The sequence below is a fragment of the Ostrea edulis genome, chromosome 9 (genome assembly GCF_947568905.1).
Source record: "Ostrea edulis chromosome 9, xbOstEdul1.1, whole genome shotgun sequence".
NCBI classification, from domain to species: Eukaryota; Metazoa; Mollusca; class Bivalvia; order Ostreida; family Ostreidae; genus Ostrea; species Ostrea edulis.
The window spans coordinates 72,766,749-72,782,970 of NC_079172.1; the positions used below are offsets into that span (position 1 = coordinate 72,766,749).

At 36.9% G+C, this 16,222-nt stretch overlaps 1 long non-coding RNA gene across 1 annotated transcript; it reads right to left on the reverse strand.

Annotated features, from left to right (window-relative positions):
- Window positions 1–10,464: 10,464 nt before the first annotated feature.
- Window positions 10,465–13,089, reverse strand: LOC130050454 (uncharacterized). Its single transcript, XR_008798894.1, has 2 exons — window positions 12,820–13,089; window positions 10,465–12,589 (listed from the first exon to the last, which is right to left on the reverse strand). It is a non-coding gene; the product is annotated as an uncharacterized LOC130050454 (long non-coding RNA).
- Window positions 13,090–16,222: the final 3,133 nt, after the last annotated feature.

Below are 16,222 nucleotides of genomic sequence, written 5' to 3' on the forward strand. Positions count from 1 at the left end.
AAAACCATACTTTATTTGAGCATACGTGCCATTTTACAAAAATCTTGTAAAACCCTTGAGACGTTTACAGAGGTGTAAGTGAGTGTAAGGAACGATAACTCTGGGTAGAGATTGGGGTCCTCCCTCAAACTGCGTTATTTGATATTTAGTCTTTTGACGAAGGGGGTGTCCAAGTCCCAGACCTCCCTCTGGATCCGGCACTGTAGTGGATTACAACGCCCAAACCTCCCTCTGGATCCGACACTGTAGAGAATTACAATTCCCAGACCTCCCTCTGGATCCGACACTGTAGTGAATTACAACTCCCAGACCTCCCTCTGGATCCGGCACTGTAGTGAATTACAACAGAGATTATAAAAAAGGACTTCCTTCCAGTGATTTATTTCATAATGATGTGTTTGTTATTATATGGCGGATCCAGAGGGGGTCCGGACACCACCCCCTTTTCTTGGTTCAATTTAGAAAAATCGTAATGTTTCACAATTTTGACCATTTCATTTCAATTTGTTTAAAAAATATATTTCTCCGATATCTCTTTTTTTTCAAATTAACATGTTTTTAGAAGATTTTATCCGTAGATTAAAAAAAAATTAGCAAATAATATTCTATATTTTCATTAATATTTTTTTTGTTAAAAAAATTAGAACGTCTATCTGAGTCGTTTTGGCTTGTTTTCTTAGATAATCATATTTTGCATGAAAGGTGAAGATAACGAACAGTGATCAATCTCATAACTCCTATAAGCAATACAAAATAGATAGTTAGGCAAACACGGACCCCTGGACACACCAGAGGTGGGGGATCAGGTGCCAAGGAGAAATAAGCATCCCCTGTCGACCGGTGTCACCCGCCGTGAGCCCTATATCCTGATCAGGTAAACGGGGTTATTCGTAGTCAAAATCAGTGTGCCAAGAACGGCCTAACAATCGGTATGAAACACTTTAGACAGCATTTGACCCAGTGATAGGTTGTATTAACGAACTAGATCGTTCAGTATAACGACCATATCAAATCACAGCGAAAATTGGACTCTAGAGTATTTTATTTGGAAACAAAGTGCCGTTTTTATCATTCCGGGATAAATCACAAAAATTGATATAAAGTTATTGAGAGCTTGTATAACTTTTTCGATGGTAAAATCACACTTCATAAGAGGTGTTTTAACGAGCCATTAAATAAAGATTTATTTTAATGAGTTACCGTAAGATTTCTTAAAAAGTATGAGTAACATAAAAGTTTCGTTCAAGAAGCAGACAATTTAAAAGTAAAAAAGAAGTGCCAGTGTATTTTATTATACCGGTAGAAGGCCAATCTCTAAAATTTACAAAAAGCGTGAAACGATTACACGAATCGAAAGAGGGATGAGATAGACTGGGAATTCACAGATTTCAGAGAAATTATTGCCACCAAAAAAAAATATCAAAAAAGGGGGGTTAGTAATATCCATACTTCAGGTGCCTGTGCTGAAACCAAGCCGCACAAAAATTATGTTTGATCAAAATATGTACATCATACGAAAGCCCAGTGGCGGATCTAGAGGGGGGGGGGGGGGGGTTGCGACCCCCCCCCCCCCTTTGGATTCACTAAAAAGAGAAACTATAGCGTTATTAAAATCCTAGGCGATGGAAATTGTTTATACAATTGTGCGTCAATATTTCTATCAGGTGATGATAATTTAAATTATCTTTTATATAGCTTGTATCTGTAATATTTCATTTTATTTATTTAAAAAAAAATGAATCACTGGGAGTAAATCGGAATGCATTTTAAAACAGGATTCGTTTTAATATCAAGAGTGACGGATCTACGTCTGATAATTATACAATAACATTAATCCAAATTTGAATTTAGAAATACAAATTGATAGCATTCCTGTTAAGTTGTCGTTTAACTATGTTAACGTACGTTATAACAACTCTCATTTCAGTGGCTTATTTAAGGGGGGCGCAGCCGGCGCCCCCCCCCCCTTAAAATTTCCAAATCTAAGTTAAATCGTAGTATATTGTTTAGACAAATGTAGTAAACGATAAAAGGAGCAATAATTCCTTTCACTACCGGAGAAATGAATGACAAAAATTGAAAATCTTTTTGATTTCTTGAATTACTTCATTGGGAGAACTTAATTTTTTCCAAAAACCCTTAAAATTTGCGTCATTTTACTCATTTCACCTTATTAAGAATGATAGAAAATAGTAAAAAGGACTTAAATAGGAGACATATTTTAAACCCTATAAAATCTGTAAAATCCAGGAACTTCCGGGGGCTTCGCCCTGGACCCATTGGGGGCCTCAAGGTGGTCCCCAAACCCTCTGCCTCATAAAGTGGCGCCCTTCGCTCTAGCTCCGTAATCGCAATTCCTAGATCCGCCCCTGCATTTCCTCTTTAACCCCCCCCCCTTTGAAAAAATTCTAGATCCACGCCTGAAGCCTATTAGTATCATTTAAAAAAAACAACATTCCATTATCTCGTAATTACGAGAAAAGATCTCGTAACTGAGAAAAGATGTAATTACAAAAAAAATGTTCACGTAATAACGAGAAAATATTGATATAAAGCCGAGTTACACATCTCATGGATAATTCTGGAAACGCGTTTGATACTATTTCCCTCTTTGTTGATTGGTCAGCAAATCGAAGTGATCTTATTCAAAGTGTGTGTGACGGTACATATTGTCGTCTGATGATCTTATTCAAAGTGTGTGTGACGGTACATATTGTCGTCTGATGATCTTATTCAAAGTGTGTGTGACGGTACATATTGTCGTCTGATGATCTTATTCAAAGTGTGTGTGACGGTACATATTGTCGTCTGATGATCTTATTCAAAGTGTGTGTGACGGTACATATTGTCGTCTGATGATCTTATTCAAAGTGTGTGTGACGGTACATATTGTCGTCTGATGATCTTATTCAAAGTGTGTGTGACGGTACATATTGTCGTCTGATGATCTTATTCAAAGTGTGTGTGACGGTACATATTGTCGTCTGATGATCTTATTCAAAGTGTGTGTGACGGTACATATTGTCGTCTGATGATCTTATTCAAAGTGTGTGTGACGGTACATATTGTCGTCTGATGATCTTATTCAAAGTGTGTGTGACGGTACATATTGTCGTCTGTGTGTGACGGTACATATTGTCGTCTGTGTGTGACGGTACATATTGTCGTCTGTGTGTGACGGTACATATTGTCGTCTGTGTGTGACGGTACATATTGTCGTCTGTGTGTGACGGTACATATTGTCGTCTGTGTGTGACGGTACATATTGTCGTCTGGTGTCGCATGACATAGAAACGCTAAATACCTATAATTTTCGTACCGGGTTATAATTTACGTTCCGGTCCACCTAAGTTTAGTTCCGGTCATAATCACACTTTTAGAAATATGAAATGCATATGTTTACGCACATTTCTTGTGGGTTTTATTTCTTTCATCGGGTTATACAATAATCAAAGACTAATATCATTAGAGCCGGATTATTTATCCGTCTAATTTTGTGTTCTCAAAATATGTCAAATCAACAGGACCCAGTTGCACGAAGATCTTTTCTCGTAATTTCGAGATAATTATCTCGTAATTACAAGATAGTGAAAGGTGAATTTATTTTTTATATGATACTAATCGGCTTTCGTAACATCACGCCATTCCCCCAGAAAACATGAAACCTGGGCAGTGTTTCATAATTATAAATAACATTCTACGAACCTGATCCGGATATATTTTGTATCCATTTAATCAAATTAATGTCTGCTGTAAGTAAAAGTATTTTGTCAGATTACGCTATAAAAGTCACAAGGTCATTTTTACGTTACGGACAGCAACTTTGTGCGCTTTGTCATTGAACTCGTCTTTCAGCAATCGAACATGCAGCCATGCAAGTCGAAGTCAAGTGAGTTAAAGTAAGAACTGAAAACTATTGTTATCAAAACAATTGCAGTTGTCCTGGTTATGGAAAACGAGTGAAACAGGTATACAAACTTTACACATTTTCTAGTTCTCCAGAACTACAGTGCCACTTTCTACCAAACGTACTGTAAAGCATTCTCTATTCAAAATTGTTCAAATGAAGGGTCACGCTATTTTCACAGAGGAAATAATTAAAATATAGTGAAAGTATTGCGGCATTTAAAAAAAGATATTTTGTCACTGGACTTGAACAGACAAAACTGATACAAAGGCGTCCTTAATGAGTGGGGATTTAAAACTGCTCAAAGCATGGCTCCACAGGGGGTAGAGTTTGTCCACAATCGGGGATAAAAGTTTTAAGAGAGAATGTTTAACAGTCTTCATCTCAATTATAACTTTTTTTTAACTGAATTTATTTCTCATCACAATTACACAATTGTATACAGAGATTTAGTACATATATTTTATATAAAAGTGATGGTAATATGTCACTAAATGTTTTAAGGCATGCCTGAGTATGGAGATAGGCAACATATGCAATTTTAGATTCGAGTAGTCATTGGGTCGGGGAGCAAAGTTTATTAATATTTCTTGTAAAGGAACACAATTTTCTTAGAAAAGATTGCTTGTTTGAATTCATTATATTTTTAAAAGTGATGATGTTTTTGAAACGTATTTGTTTTGGTGATAAACATTGTTTTCTTATATCAATCAGAGATTTGCAATTAAACATGTAGTGGAATTCATCACCAATTTCATTTAAATCACATTTATTACAATGTCTTGTTTCTCGGGGCTCGTTTCGCCAGCGTCCACTTTCAATAGGTAAATGATGATTACAAGTTCGAAATTTACAAAAGGTTATAGCATCTTTTCTGGGTAGGATATCCAAATATTTTTCAAATTTTAATTCATCCTTGTACATTCTATAGTTTATAGTTTTTGATAGTGTTTTGATGTCAGAATTCCACTTTTACTTGAATTGATAGAGTAAAATAAGTTTTACTTTTGACTTTAGCCAGTTTGGATTACATGCGTTATTTTGCCAAATGTTAGAAAGTCCGCAATTGTTAAGGATATTTGACACGTTCTTGAACCAATCAATCTCTTTCGCGTATTGGTTTGTAACATTATTACCCAGTTTTAACAGGAGATTCGCTATTTTTGTTTCTTTACTAAGTGCAATTTTGTGCCAAAATGAGATAATACGCGTTGTATTTGTATGTGCATGGGATGTTGGCCAAGTTCACCGTACACCATGCAGTCGGGGGTAGATTGTTTTAACTTCAATAATAATTTGCAAAATTTAAGGTGGACTCTTTCTATAATTGCATTATTTGAAAATCCCTACACCTCACAGCCGTATAATAAAATGGGTTGAACAATTTTATCAAATAAATCTAACTGACACTGTATTGATAGGTTATGCAAACGTCCTTTTTTATGAATCTCATAAACTGCTTTATTGGCTTTTTCTACTTGTTTTTGTTTGGCTTTTTAATAATAATAACAGTCAATACGTTAATCAGGTCAATATGCAAGCCTCCCCACGTAGTGTACAGGGGTTTGTGTGGAAACACCAGGACCCCCCCCCCCCCCTCCCAAAAGAAAATAACTTGGGTTCTCTACACTAGCCCTGTGCGTATTGTAGGTTAAAGTTTCTTCAATTCATGTCCCCAAGGGTAGGTTGAGTCCACAAGAGGACAACAAAGTATAGGGACATACATTGTAACTCTTTAAGATAATCTCAAAATCAAAATTGTCGTCATTAGTCGTATATTCATATTGTAATCGTCAACAGATGGTGCAGATTCAAGTTTGTTCAAATGATGACCCCCAGGGGTAGAGTTCGGCCATAATAGTTGATCAAAGTTTTACGTGAGGGTATACATTAAAAGGACAACAGGACAATGGTAAATTATTATTGATATACAAACATCCTCAGGTAGTATTCAATTCAGTATTAGTTCAAACAATGGTCCGGGGAGGGGGGGGGGGTCTCAACAGAATGCGCTCATGAAGTCTGCTAGCATAAATCGTGGCAGTCCATGCCTTCGCGTATTTTTCGAAATGAAATTTAGATAAAATGACATCTGCAACAACATCCCAAGAACGTCAACTCAAAGTGAACGTGTCAATTTCAGTCATGTCGCGGTTCTACAGGAGACGAGAAACCGGACAAGATTGAACGATTTGTTTATAGAAATGTAGCACAGACCGACAGTAATTCACAAACTCGACTCCTGTCCAGGTGCAACTGGTGTCGAAGTTAATCGATACCTTAATAATTAAAATAATATTACCTTAAACAAAATAATAAAATTGATTAAACTTCAGTTTCTAAGACTCCACAGGAGACTGAAAACTACCACGTCGACTAGAATTTGAATATCACGAACATTTTTTATCGAATGTAAATTTTACTATCATCCTTGCCTGTTTATATATATTGCTGAAGCCTATAGGTGCTGGGATATACGATGAATTAAATTTCAACCGCTAAATCATTAACGTGGCGGGCACCTCTTAATTGGCCGCCATATGAATCAACTTGCGGTCATCACTTAATTTATATGACGGGCGCTGCTTAGTTTCTCTCTCTCTCTCTCTCTCTCTCTCTCTCAGTCTCTCTCTCTCTCTCTCTCTCTCTCTCTCTCTCTCTCGTAACCCCCTCTCCAATAATTAGTAATGTGTATGCTCTACTATTAAGAACATTACCGTTTGTCGATCTGCAGTTAATTGAAAAAGGTTATATGAATGTTCATGATATCAGATGCATGTAGACATATGCGCGCACGAGAACATATTATGGGAACTTAATATATACCAACATACCAGACGTAGAACCGGGGGGGGGGGGGGGGGGGGGGGGGGGGGGGGTGACACATTGCAGTAATGAATGTAACTGTGAATGAACTGATGAATCAAAGGACGAACGGACCCCACCCCCAACCCACCCACCCTCGGGCCCCCACCTTCTACTTCAGGAATATGGAGCTTGGGCAAAAAAAAATTTTAAGATTCCTTTTCTGCATATCAATAACTTTAGAAGATAATTCTCCTACGATGTTCCCAACAGTTTTCAACATGATGCTACATTTGTACGTAGAGATCTGCGTTCGACCGCCTCTAGAAAATAGATACACTCGTAACTCAGCAGTAGAAATTTAATTCTTTTTACAAATTAATAATGAATAAATGATCTTTATATTCAAAGTCGGACATGCAAACAATGAACATGAGGTATATACTACGTTTTTACCAGCTTGCACACTGGTGTGTGTGTGTGTGTGTGTGTGTGTGTGTGTGTGTGTGTGTGTGTGTGTGCGTTTGTAAGCGCCTGAATCACGCTACACGAGTATGAACACACACCTTTTATCCCACTACATTTTTTCTTCCCACTACATGCACCCGTGTAGTGGGAAGTATTTCGTTCGGAAACGTTAACTCTCATCACACTCGATTCAAAAAATATATAATAGTCATATGTGTCGGTTTCCGGTGTGTACGTGAATTTTGTCACACACAATCACGAGTCCAAAAGAACAGTTTACACACTTAGCTCCATTGCGTTAAATGCGCATGCGCAATGAGAATTTCCTGTTTAAAGATGGCGACAACTGTTCTCAGTAAGTATAATATTTACGTTGGTATTAGGGAATTGTTTCGTTCTTTTCTAAAAGAGAGTTGTGGTAGAAGGCTAAGAAAAGGTCAGTCATAACAATTAGAGTTTAGAAAGAACTAATAGTGACGTCACATGAATGCTAAATTAAATATCCAAGGGGATATTTCTTGGTTAAAAAGTGTCTATTTTAAAATCAAGATTTGTTATTATAAATCTGACATTTTATTATCATCACTTATATTTATTTAATAACGGACCTGAATTTCAATAACTTTAGACCAGAATATTCAAAAAATCATATTTGTATAATCGACAAAATTAGTAAATCTAAGACAAAAATACAACTAGTGCAATTATATGGACAAGTATATATTAATTTAAAAAATAATAAGCAAGAAATACACACTGGCAAATTAATCTCTTTCACTCTGACATTTATCGTGATTTTAATTTTAAGGATTGATAGAATATAGAAGCTAATGCAGATCAACTTTTCTCAGAAAATATGTCATATTCACAAGGAAAGCGTGCAATAAGTGTTTCAAATTTATGTGATTTATTATGTCTTTTCCTTTCTTCATTCTAATTGTTTTGTTGATCGTAATATAAATCTGGAAAAAGAAGCAAGTTGTCCCAGGCAACCCTTTGTTTGTAATAAGGGCTACTGAATAGGTAATCCTTTGAGGAGAGACTACCAAAACTCATAAGTCACAAGCTCTGGCATAAATTTTGCAGGTCTTCATTTGTAGTGATTGGAGATTAATTGATTGTTAGAAAGAATTGGAAACTTGAGAATCAATTAATAAGTTATTAATTCCCTTTGAATTTCAGAGGAGAAAGATTGTGGTGAGAGAAATGAGAGAAAATAAACTTTTTAAAAAGCTTTTAAGTGCACTTTGTATCAGTTTGCATTCACTTATTAAACTATCATGCAGGGTTATAATACAGATGTTCAAGTGATATATTTAATCAATTTCATAATTGATAATAACAATTTATTAATTTGCTAGCAGATGATAAAAAATTTAACTGATTAGCAATTATTGGGGATCTTTTCAATCAGATTATCAATTTAATCAATCAATAGGTACATTACTTTGAATCATGGTACTATAATGAAAGATTTTTAAGCAAAACAATGACTATGTTGATATTGACTATGATATTCAAGCAACTGCCAAATACTTTCCCGATTATTATTAATTTGTGTAGAAAGAATGCATCCATTGATCATAAATTTAGCAAACAATCAATCTAATGCCCATTGTGAATTTAGCTGCATAACTGTAGCTTTCGTTAAGTTAAAACACTTGCAATTTATTGCACACAACACACAAACCTGTAAAATGTTGGACTTACAGTATTTCTATTATTTCCTAACATGCACAAACATTGAAGACATTTCACTTCAACCTTGGAAAGTGAAGCATGTTAAATTTACATGCAGACAGAGAGTAGCATTTCTACCTGTAAACAAAACCATATAATTTCTCATATGAAAATATGAACTTTTGAAATATTGTGATGGTCAAAAGTAAATACATGTAGATCCAAAAATAGAAATACTGTTTGACTTTAAACAAAAATATAGATTTTCCCTTTTGCTTCATGATCAGGCAGATGCAAAGGGAATGTAAATACTGCAGCACGGTGTCTTGCATGAGCAAGTGGTCTGTCAGAAATACCCGATTTTTTTCCTTAATTGATATTATTTGTATATCTATTAAACTCATTTCTTTACATTTTACATTTCGTCATTTTTGGTTATTTTCCGTAAATACATTTCGCGGGTTTTTGAGCTCATGCACCAGCGCTTAGTATATATACTACTACTGGTCAGTGTTCGGGCAATGCAAGATTCGTTAAAAGCAACAAAGGTCGCTTTTGTATTTCTGTGCTTAAATAGCCTTCCCTCCCACCCAGCCCATTTTCAGTTTTGAATTCATCTGTTTTCATTGGTGATTTTTCAGCTTTGTCAATTTGATGTTTGCTTATTAAAAGCGATCTTGTAACGAACGGAACCAACCTATTCACTTTTTCTGTTTTGTTTTATTATCAAATAGTCAAGAAAATATTTATTTTCGGACGAGGGCACTGAGGGAGAAAATAAAGGGACATGGACACGATTTGAGCTGAAAATTTTCAAATTTTATTTTTTCATTTCTAATGTTTAGAATGCTTAACTAAGGTATTTCTAATGGTCAGCAAAAATTTGAGTGTCAGTTGTCAAAGTACGTGGGAGATGCAGAGCTCACAATTCTTTGTAATAAACAAGGCTTGTGCCATGTTTTTGTTTACATAGGTTGAATATACTAGTAAATGTTTCGTTTAAAGCAGATAATTCTGAACACAATTAAATACTTTCTAGTGTTTGGCATCTCATTTTGGTTTAAACATGCTATTTTCTATTAAGCTATCTATATGTAAACAAAAATATGGCGCAAGCCTTGTTTACTTTACAAAGAATTGTGAGTGCTGTATCTCACTTGTAACTCAACAACTCCTATTCAAATTTTGGTTGACCATTAGAAATACTTTTGTTAAGCATTGTAAACAGTAAAAATGGAAAAATGAAATTTTAAAATTTTCAGCTCAAATCGTGTCCATGCCCCTTTATGATGTACTATTTCTAAATAAATATTTCTGATTACAATCATCAAATTACCTCAAATTCCATTTCTTAAATTCTCATCAGTACTATTTTTAGACAGCAATCCCAATCATGTGACACTCATATCAATGTCCAAAACAACCTGGTTTGTAATTGTAATTCCGGATGAATTTTAAACAGCTGGTAAGGGATGATTTAGAAAGCGTGAAACCTCCCTTAAATATAAATTCCTGATATATATGTTCTTATTTTCATTGCCATAATCAAAAAATGAAATACCTTTTTAGAGCCAGTATGTCACTTTGTAAAAAAGAATTCAAAATAAAAATAAGTATTTAGGCCATGCCAATTTGTAATCTAGTTCGTCGGATTCGCCGCTTCTATTTGTAACAAATCCAAATTATAATATTATCAAAAAATAGTATCCGCCCGCGTGTTCAAAAATATCCGTAAATATTTTTTTTAATTTTTACAACAAGCGCACAAATAACCTTGATGTACATGCTGACAATGACAGAAACGCGGGCTCTCGAGAAATTTCCTAACAGTGTAATACGGTTAAGTTATTCATGATGTCTATCTTAATATGTACGATACTTCATAACACTGGATTGGAAGTTGTTCCTTATGCTGGAATCGAACTGGAAGCCGATGAAACTTTTGAAGCGCTATTCGATGCCACTATTTAAAGAACATTGATAGCATATGATTGATTGTTTGATTACCCTATATATTGACTGAAGTCTCTCTTGAGAATATTTCACTCACATGAAGACATTACCATTGCCGGTGAAGGGCTGCAAAATTTAGGCCTATGCTCAGCGCTTATGGCACTGAGGGATCTTTATCGTGCCAAACCTGCTGTGACAAGGATCTCAGTTTTTGCAGTCCTATCTGAAGGACCGCCCAATTCATTCGCCTCTTACAACAAGCAAGGGGTACTGATCGATGACTATTTTAAACCGGACCGACAGTTAACGACAAATTCACAAAAGGTTTGGTGATGTCATATCAAAATTCAAGAAAATTCTCAAAGCGATGCAATGGATATTGCATTTGCAATGAATGTCAAAACTGGATGTGTCCCTAGCAATATGCTTATCTCTGAATCGAAAGTTTGTAGAAATGAAACTTAAATAAAATGCTTCAAAAAGACCTTATCAGTTAATGTTGCAAAGTACATGTATTAGGTATAAAGAAAATAAGTCTTTGAAACCTGAAATACTTCTTATTTATTGTAAACTATATCAACAAAGTTGAAAAATATTAAGTTTATGTGGTAAACAAATGATATCTGATGATTTTAGATCTTTATTTTTAGGCGCCCGCTTTTTAAAATCACACTTAATTCAATTAAAAATATTTATATTTCTTGTATTCGCTCGCCTCATAATTTTTATCTCCAAAATTAAAAATAATATTTGTGAAATAATTTCGCCCTCTCGCCTCACTTTTTTGTTTGAAAATCCGAAGAACTATTTTACAAATTGGTGTGGCCTTACATATTTAATATCAATCATATAATAATAATTAATGAATATTACATAAAAACTAAATGTATACATAAACGCTCTTTCCTTCTAGTACATGTTCCCTACATACAATGTTTTATTACAGCCGAGTGCCAATTTGGTCAACATGTTTTATTGCTTATCCTGATTGACAGCTCTATTAGTTGGAACTGAGCTAGTGTTTGCTTTCTTCGTTTCTTCTAAAACTGGGTTTAGCATATAAAGATTTCTCCAAGTCCACTCAACGTGCCAATCCTTGTTCTCAGATGACTACAAACCCCGTCCACAACTCGCATGCATTACACATAACACTTTACAACAAGAGCACTGTCCAAAATAAAATAAAATTCTTATGATGTGCAATGGGTTTCAGGTATATATACTCATGTAAAAAAGAAACTGTTCAGTGTAGCTAACTTTTCATAGATAATCGTTGATTAACTCACTGAAAACCACGTATATCAGCAGTTGGTCTGATTTCTTTTGCAAGTTCAAAAATGTGCTTTTTCATAAACCACTTAGCAGTTTAAAAAAGCGCAAACTGCCCAAACCCAGTATATACTTGGATGAATTAGATATTGAATTCATTTCTTAAATAGATCTGAATAGAATTGTTTTCAGGTCACATGTTGCCTCTCTTAAGGAATACATTCTGTAATTACAAGAATGTCTGCTTGCACCCGAGTCTGTTTCACTTGAATTGATCATTGTTCCAGGAATGTCCAGTTCTGCCAAGAATTCCAGATAAAGACTGCACTGTATCCCAGTTGCCTTTCAAAGATGGTCAGGGTACATGTAGTCACTGTAGAAATTCATGACAAATTACCATTTCACTTAAACTCATCATTGTTCCAGAAATGCACAGTTCTGCCCAGAACTCCAGATTTAAAGACTGCATCCCGGTTGCCTTTCAGTGATGATCGGGGTACATGTAGCCTGTCGAAAGTCATGACAAATTACCATATAGTCAAAACTAAAATATCCTAGAATAAGATAAAATTAAGTCTGGTCTATTTTGAAATCTTATAGGCAAAGAAAAATTGCTTTTAAGAATGTCTGATACATACACTTGATAAATTGTAATCTATCTATCCTGCTATCTGGCCACGATATTCAAATCTTAAAAGTACGTATTCCAAAGTTCTGCATGTTTACAAGATATTTACCTTACTCAGCTGTTACTATCAGTATCACGGTCACCATCCGTTTGTCAGTTTGTGATGGTTGGAGCAAAGACGCATTGGGCCCAACATATCTGGGCATGAAATGTAATTCGAAGTATCTCTCCTGATCAATCATTGAGTAAATACTCATCATGTATGATCAATCTATGCTCAGAGTCCAATTCCAAACAACAGGGTCTACAACGTTAATTTGACCTCGATCTGCATTCACTTCCTGTGAAAGTGAAAGTAGCCCAGTAGGCACTGAAATCATGGCTGCTAGCTCGGTTATGACTAGATGGTATCCCTCAAAAGCAGGTGACCCACGAGTTACTTGCCCCTGATCATAGATAGAATGATAAGTCGTACGTCGAATAATTTCGTAAAGAAATGTGTTTACGATAAAGAAGGCAAAGAAAATTGTTGGGATTTTTTTTACTAATTAAGATTACTAATTAAACCCTAATTAGCTGAACTATTAAAAATGTAAGAAATAAATAAAGCAATGAACGCAATATGGAGAGAAATACGATTTGATAGAAAGTATACAGAGTATTATTTAATTAACATAATTAATCAAACCCTAATTCTCTCAGATGTTAAAAACAGTAAGAAATTTGATATAAAAAACTGTAAGGGGCGAGATCAACAGATTGATTTCGGATAAAAATCTAAATTCAAATAGTTAGGGGGAGGAGGGGGGGGGGTGTTAAAACTTCTGTAAGTTTCTCTCATCCGACATCGATTACACATTAGTCGAAAAAGGAGAAAGACAAGTGACTGTTAAAACTACATGACGATATTACATTTTAATGAACATTTGATAGTTTTAATCTACACTTTCATTTGTGAATAAACAGAAGATAGGGTATACAGAGTTATTTATACTCGTTTGTTCTTACTTGTTAATCGATTATAGTTTAAACACTCATCATATCTAGTTTAGGGGGTCGTTGTGGGGGCGGATAGGGGGGGGGGGACGTAAAAACTATGTGAATTTAGTTTTTTTGTCAGACATTGAACTTTCGATCTCGCCCCTAGGAAGTAGATAAAACAGCGAATGCAACATGGAAAAAAATAATATTTAATAAGAAGTCTTATTAAAAGCAAAACTGATGATATCTAGCGGTGGTCAAAGTAACATATCTTTAGAAATTATTTTTGAAAGTACAGAAGGGTATTTTTGATCAAAAGTTAATCATAGAAATTATTTTAATTACCCCCCCCCCTCATTCAGTACACAAAATCAACTCAAAACTTTCATTCAACATTATAACTCACTAAACAGACCATTCCTCAAAACCTGCTTTTGGATATCGAGTTAATTATTAAGACCAAACTAACTCAAGATCCAGGGCGATATAAACACCTACTTTTGAGGGATACCAGATAAGCTTTGCCACCCAGCGAGGCCTATGCTAGACCTGCCTTTCAGGGATACCGAGTTAATTATCAAGGCTCAACTAGCCCGGGTTCCCGGGCCCTAAAGTCACCTACTTTTGAGAGATACCAGATAAGCTTTACCACCCTGCGAGCCCTATGCTAGACCTGCCTTTCAGGGATACCGAGTTAATTATCAAGGCTCAACTAGCCCGGGTAACCGGGCGATCTAAACACCTACTTTTGAGAGATACCAGATAAGCTTTACCACCCTGCGAGCCCTATGCTAGACCTGCCTTTCAGGGATACCGAGTTAATTATCAAGGCTCAACTAGCCCGGGTAACCGGGCGATCTAAACACTTACTTTTGAGGGATACCAGATAAGCTTTACCACCCAGCGAGCCCTATGCTAGACCTGCCTTTCAGGGATACCGAGTTAATTATCAAGGCTCAACTAGCCCGGGTAACCGGGCCCTAAAGTCACCTACTTTTGAGGGATACCAGATAAGCTTTACCACCCTGCGAGCCCTATGCTAGACCTGCCTTTCAGGGATACCAAGTTAATTATCAAGGCTCAACTAGCCCGGGTAACCGGGCGATCTAAACACCTACTTTTGAGGGATACCAGATAAGCTTTACCACCCAGCGAGCCCTATGCTAGACCTGCCTTTCAGGGATACCAAGTTAATTATCAAGGCTCAACTAGCCCGGGTAACCGGGCGATCTAAACACCTACTTTTGAGGGATACCAGATAAGCTTTACCACCCAGCGAGACCTATGCTAGACCTGCCTTTCAGGGATACCAAGTTAATTATCAAGGCTCAACTAGCCCTGGTAACCGGGCGATCTAAACACCTACTTTTGAGGGATACCAGATAAGCTTTACCACCCAGCGAGCCCTATGCTAGACCTGCCTTTCAGGGATACCAAGTTAATTATCAAGGATCAACTAGCCCGGGTTCCCGGGCCCTAAAGTCACCTACTTTTGAGGGATACCAGATAAGCTTTACCACCCAGCGAGCCCTATGCTAGACCTGCCTTTCAGGGATACCGAGTTAATTATCAAGGCTCAACTAGCCCGGGTTCCCGGGAGATCTAAACACCTACTTTTGAGGGATACCAGATAAGCTTTACCACTCAGCGAGCCCTATCCCAGACCTGCCTTTCAGGGATACTAAGTTCATTAATAGGGCTCAACTAGCCCGGGTTCCCGGGCGATCTAAACACCTACTTTTGAGGGATACCAGATAAGCTTTACCACCCTGCGAGCCCTATGCTAGACCTGCCTTTCAAGGATACCAAGTTAATTATCAAGGCTCAACTAGCCCGGGTTCCTGGGCCCTAAAATCACCTACTTTTGAGGGATACCAGATAAGCTTTACCACCCAGCGAGCCCTATGCTAGACCTGCCTTTCAGGGATTCCGAGTTAATTATTAAGACTCAACTAGCCCGGGTTCCCGGGCCCTAAAATCACCTACTTTTGAGGGATACCAGATAAGCTTTACCACCCAGCGAGCCCTATGCTAGACCTGCCTTTCAGGGATACCGAGTTAATTATCAAGGCTCAACTAGCCCGGGTTCCCGGGCCCTAAAGTCACCTACTTTTGAGGGATACCAGATAAGCTTTACCACCCTGCGAGCCCTATGCTAGACCTGCCTTTCAGGGATACCGAGTTAATTATCAAGGCTCAACTAGCCCGGGTTCCCGGGCGATCTAAACACCTACTTTTGAGGGATACCAGATAAGCTTTACCACTCAGCGAGCCCTATCCCAGACCTGCCTTTCAGGGATACTAAGTTCATTAATAGGGCTCAACTAGCCCGGGTTCCCGGGCGATCTAAACACCTACTTTTGAGGGATACCAGATAAGGTTTACCACCCTGCGAGCCCTATGCTAGACCTGCCTTTCAAGGATACCAAGTTAATTATCAAGGCTCAACTAGCCCGGGTTCCTGGGCCCTAAAATCACCTACTTTTGAGGGATACCAGATAAGCTTTACCACCCAGCGAGCCCTATGCTAG